This window comes from Daphnia magna, unplaced genomic scaffold (assembly GCF_020631705.1).
Source record: "Daphnia magna isolate NIES unplaced genomic scaffold, ASM2063170v1.1 Dm_contigs240, whole genome shotgun sequence".
NCBI classification, from domain to species: Eukaryota; Metazoa; Arthropoda; class Branchiopoda; order Diplostraca; family Daphniidae; genus Daphnia; species Daphnia magna.
This window is the reverse complement of record NW_025533198.1, coordinates 66,120-71,547: the sequence shown is the minus strand read 5'-3', so window position 1 is coordinate 71,547 and position 5,428 is coordinate 66,120. Positions and strand designations below refer to the sequence as shown.

The following is a 5,428-nucleotide window of genomic DNA, read 5'->3' as shown; positions in this document are numbered from 1 at the left end:
AAAGAGGTGGCTTGATGGAAAAGTTGGAAAGACGGGCACAAAAAAAAAGAAAGAAGAATTATTAGTTGTTATGGAAGCTTTGGCTGCGCTAGGCGCCGTATAGACAGGAGCGGGGACGTCGGGTTGACAACACAATTCACGCAGGAGGGTGGGAGTCCTCGGTACAACATCGGTCGTACTATGCGAGCAGTTAAAAAGCAATCGTTCAACTTGAATAATCAATCTGCGGTAACAAACCAGACCTTTCACCTCCCGACGACGCCACCGGCGGCGACGCCTTGACAACCAATCAATACTTTCTCTTATTTCTTTTCTCCCCCACTTTTTTTTTTCATTTTATTTATCCTCCTTTTTGTGTGTGTGTTCTTCCCTCCCCTGTCGCATACACACACACACGTAACAGTCGGATTGGAATAACGTTTCCGCATCAGCCGAGCGTTATATTCTTTCAGTTCCCTTTTTTTTTTTATGTATACATTAAAGAAGAAGCGGATTGGCTGCCTCGCTCTTTTCTGCCCTTTTTGAATCGTGACGATGAAATTGTCTCAGCTGATTAGAATATCAATCGCACTCTCAACTGCAGAGGGTACTCTGTGCAGGCTCTCTCATCCGCAGGATCAAAAGCCATCGAGTTCTATATTTATTTATTTCTTTCCTTCCATCATCATCTCTTTGTTTTTACATTTTAAAGATACATTTGAAAAATGAAAAAAAAAAAAGACGGATGGATGAGAAATATTTAAAAAGCCTTTTGATCCTCGAGTCAAAGATATCCTCACTCACCCCCCACTAAAAAAAAAGCGGAGGAAATCATCATATTCCCAGTATCGTTTTGAATTGGAAAGAGAAATGGAGGCAAACACACACAAAAAAAAGGAGGGAGAGAATGGGTGGGATGAACGCGTGAAAAATGTTAGTCAAAGGCGCCAGCGTTTTTCACAACTGTCATCTGCATATGCATTATTTATCGCACCGTTGAGACATTGTATTTCGTTTTAGAGCGAGTGTAGACTCTATTGGATGTAGATGCACTGTGCAGTGTACAGTTTTACACGCACCTCTTTCACCCTGGCGACTTGTTATTAAAAATAAAAGAATGAATTATTTCCATTCAGCCGTATAGCAACTTGGATTGGTCGTAAATTTCACGTTGAAAAACAAAAATATAAAAATGGGAGATAATAGTCGCAACATTGAGATGACAATAGGATAATCTTCTGTGTGTGCGTGTGTGTGTGTGTGTAACTTTGGAAGAAAACTGAATCGTCTCTTTTGTTCCATATTTTACGACAGTCGGGGCCAAGCTTTTTCTTCCTCCTCCTATTTTGTTTCTTTTTCATTTTGATTTGATTTACGCAGACGACCCCAAACGGCCAGATTTCGAATGCTGATTAATACAAAAATAAATAAATGTCACCAACAAATTATCCTACGTAGACAACCCGCGGGATGTCATTTTCAACGCTGCCAAACAAAACAAAAAGAGGCTCGTAATAGTTTCTAAAAACAAAACAAAACAAAAACTGGCAATCAGTTTTATACAGCCACGTCACTGCAGTGGCGGTCTATGCAGGACAAATGTGTTGGCTCTTGTTTATACAAGGCAGTGCATTTGTTGTTGTTATTTGCCATCTCTGCCAGAGTTTCTCTTTTCAATAGTGGACACAAGGACAGTGGGAGTGAATAGAAAAACGTCTCGTTGTGTACAAATGTTTTTGTCTCGATTGGACAGTCAGGACACATTCGGTAGCCAAATTCTCATGTTATTACCCCATCTGGGGTAAGTCTCTATGTATTTATTGGGGGAATTTAAGAACGTTATTTTTAGATTGTTTCAAAGAGAATACAAAAGTAGGAAGAAAAACACAAACACACATAGACACACACACACACACAAAAAAAGGCGTTGATCTCTCTCATCTACTGATTTATGGTAATTAACCGTTTCAAGGGTTTACCCACGCTCTCTCTCTCCAATAACGCACGATGTAATCAAATGCGAGTAGAATGACTTTTTGCTTCCACTTTCTGTGTGTGTGTGTGTACGTGTGTGTGTGTGTGTGTACAGCACATTATAAAAAAGAAGTCAGAGAGAATGAGACAATGATGGGAAATTCCGGGATTCTATCACATTTCCCGGGAACGAAAAAGGTATGGCAACAAAACGAAATCCTCCCCCACAATATTTATACAGTACAAAAATAGTTCTCCTTTTTAATCTTTTTCTTGAAAAAAATAAAAATAATTTCTGAATTAATTACAGAGGGCTGATGTCTAAAAGCTTTGCTTTTTTGTTCGGTCTGGTCTCTTTGAAATATTCAAAAAAGCCACGAGAATCGGAAATTAAACACAATCATCCATAATGTAGGTGGTTGGTGTGAATGGCTAAATCACGACGGTGGGAGAACTTCAGCAAAGCCTCTCATTCCCGAAATGCAGTGGACTGTCACAGACGGACTGGCCGATGAGTCCACATTTCCTTGCGAGTCCCAGCCAAAAACAGCAAACAATAATAAACTATGAAGAAAGAATGAAAATAACAACGCACAGATGGTGATTTGCTGCTGTGACGACGCAGTCAGTCACACTCGGATAATTACACGGAGCGTGATGATATTCAACTAGACGAAGCTCTACATTTTATAGAATCAGATGAGTATATAAGAATAAGAGAGAGAGAGAGACTCGACATTTTGCTTTCTTTTTTTAAAGAGGTTTGTGAATAAATTTCCGGCATGATTATGTATTGCTGCAACACACATAGTGGCGCTATAGATTTTTTATTTCTTTTTATTTTCTGTATTTTTTTTTTTGTTTAGGAAAGAAGAGCGACACTGGGCTTGCTGTTATTGAATAGATAAAGGCAAAAGGAGAAAATAGACGTCACAGTCTTGACTCATCAAAAGAATCTTTTTTTTTCTTTCTGTGAGCGACGATTGTTGTTGTGGGTCCGCATTAAAAAAACACACGAACGAAAAAGAAAAAAAAAATAAAAATGGGGGGGAAGGGGAAGATACAGAAATTGATGGTGCATATCAAAAAGCGTGAGTCGCCCGTTGCGCACCACACTGAAAGCCGGGGGCCGCGTTCCTGCGTGTGATCATGTGGAAATTTTATTTTTTATTTTTTTCAAATATAATCCTCCGAGTTTTTGGTTTTTTTTTTTCTTCTTCTTAATGCCCTCCCTCTTTCTTTATTTAATTTTTTGTCAGTTTTATTTGTTCAAAAATTATTTCAGAGACTCAACAACAAACCCTTATTTTTTTAGCTGTTGCGTTATGTCGGAGGTGGAGGTATATGATGAGTGGGTTGCAAACCCAAATCGCTCAATTTCCTGTTACGTTGAATAACACAGAGATTACATGCATCCAGTAGTTTCGATGTCCTTTTCTCGTGTCCACTTTCGTACTTTAAGGAAAACTATTTAAACTTGTTATTGCCTAGTAAAATGTTTATTTTCATTAATATTTCCCCAGGTGTGTGCTGGACTTCATCGTTCATTCAACGCTGCTGAGGTGAATGAAGAATCAAGGACAGATATTCAGGGTTCAGAGAGAACAATATCAACACAGACAGGCCTTGGGAAATGAGTATCCAAGATTCACGTTCCAACGATTGCACGATTTTCCTTTATTAATTTTTGAAATCAACACAGTAATTGCGTGTTGTGGATGGATCATATTTTTATGTCTGTAATGTTTACATTTTCTCTTTTGGCATTAGTGATTACATCATGTCTTTTCGTATTCGTTTCTTTTGAAGGGGAAAAGGTTAGTTACTGTTGCTGTGTAGGGCACTGGTTAGGTTATCGTTGCTGTTAATCTGACCATTGGAAGCTCCATCTTTTTGCGCCACATTGCTGTGCCAGCCCAGCACTCTTTTGCGTCCATTCCCTTTGGGGGTCTTTTCTTTATTTTTATTTTATTTTTTTTCTTATTCTTGTATGCAGCAGTAGTGTGTGTAGTACTGTTATACCTCTACCCCAGCTGATTCCAATCGGTCATTAATAAACGCTGACGTTTAACAAGGTTCACCAGATCTTTTTATGGGGCTCCTTTTTCTTTTCTTTTCTCTACTTCCTTTTTGGTTTCTTTCTTCTTCTTCTTCTTCTTCTTCGTTTTCTTCTCTCTTTTTTTTTCTTCTGGTGCTTGTCTCTAAGAACGAGCGACCGAGTTCTTTTCTTTTCCTCTACTTCTCTTTTTATTATTATTATCATTTCTCTCCTGACCCATTCTTCATTCCAACAGCAACCCGTTCACAATGTCTCCAACAGCATTCCACCTATAACACACATACACTGGAAAAGGAGAAGGAAGAAGAAGAAGAAGAAAAAAAAAGGGACAGACGGAACGAGAGAGTCGCGTTCATTAGCTCCTTCATCGGTCTTACTTCTTGCACGGCTGCACCCCCATCTCTTTTAGATAAATTTCTATTCTTTTCAGTCAGGGCATTGGGGGTCTCTGCCTTCAAGAGCACCACGAAGGAAGGAAAACCTTTGACCTATAATAGACATAAGAGTTTCCATGTGGCAGGTATGGATGTGCACACACAGGACGTGCTATCTACCAATTCCAGCAGATTCTATTTCTTGTATTTTATTTTTTTGTGGTCGGTCGCTCATTTTCTCTGTGAGCCCCCAAAAGATTTTATTCTCATGTTCAACCCAGGGTGTGACAAACGACACTGAGGTGCACAGCAGCACAACAACATGAAACGATCGTCTTCCATCGAGGGACAGATTTCTATTTTTCTTACCCTCCCATCATTCACCAGTGATACAGGAAGAAGGAGCTGATGGGGGTTACAAACACACTCACATACAGAAGATGAAAATAGTAATAATAATAATAAAAAGAAGAAGGCCAAGAAATCTTTTCGTTTCTTTTGTTGTCATAACGACGCACAATAGATTTTGTGGCCACAGGTATGAAGGAAATGTTATAGACCTTATAGGGGCTTGTGTGTTTATAATATATGTACAAATGTCTAAGGCTTGGAAAGAAATAAAATCTTTTTAATCGCGAGTCGCTTTTCTTCTTCTTCCCCTCCATCACCACGTACCGGAATTTAGAAAAAAAACGACATTTTGTTTCTCATCGTACTGTGGGCATTGCCTTGCTCACTCAAGGTTATTTATGACCGTAACTGTAGTGTGGAATAATAGCACGTTGTGTACACGTAGAGATTCCGTTTGGAATCACGAAGTCATTTGGACAATGTCCGTGTAGCTTCGCGTGTTTTGGTCGGTGGTCTTTTGTTTGACTTTGTTCGTTTAGTCGTTTCAAGATTCCCCAGAGAATGTATTTCCGTCCAATAAATGAAAAAAACAAATATTCTATTTAAATATTTAAGGGATGAACGTTTATATTCCTCCATTTATTTATTTGAGGAGAACTCTAATTTAGAGAAAAGAAATAATGAAAATCGA

The 5,428-nt window shown here is 38.8% G+C and overlaps 1 long non-coding RNA gene across 3 annotated transcripts; it reads left to right on the top strand.

Moving 5' to 3' along the window:
- The first annotated feature begins 708 nt into the window (after positions 1 to 708).
- Positions 709 to 4,996, top strand: LOC116925173. 3 transcript variants are annotated; one of them, XR_004395355.2, is made up of 4 exons: positions 709 to 2,151; positions 2,264 to 2,303; positions 2,369 to 4,028; positions 4,248 to 4,996. It is a non-coding gene; the product is annotated as an uncharacterized LOC116925173 (long non-coding RNA). The 3 variants fall into 3 exon arrangements; XR_006641940.1 differs by lacking the exon at positions 2,264 to 2,303 and having other exon boundaries at positions 711 to 2,151; XR_004395358.2 differs by lacking the exon at positions 2,264 to 2,303 and having other exon boundaries at positions 714 to 1,780; positions 4,248 to 4,995.
- Positions 4,997 to 5,428: the final 432 nt, after the last annotated feature.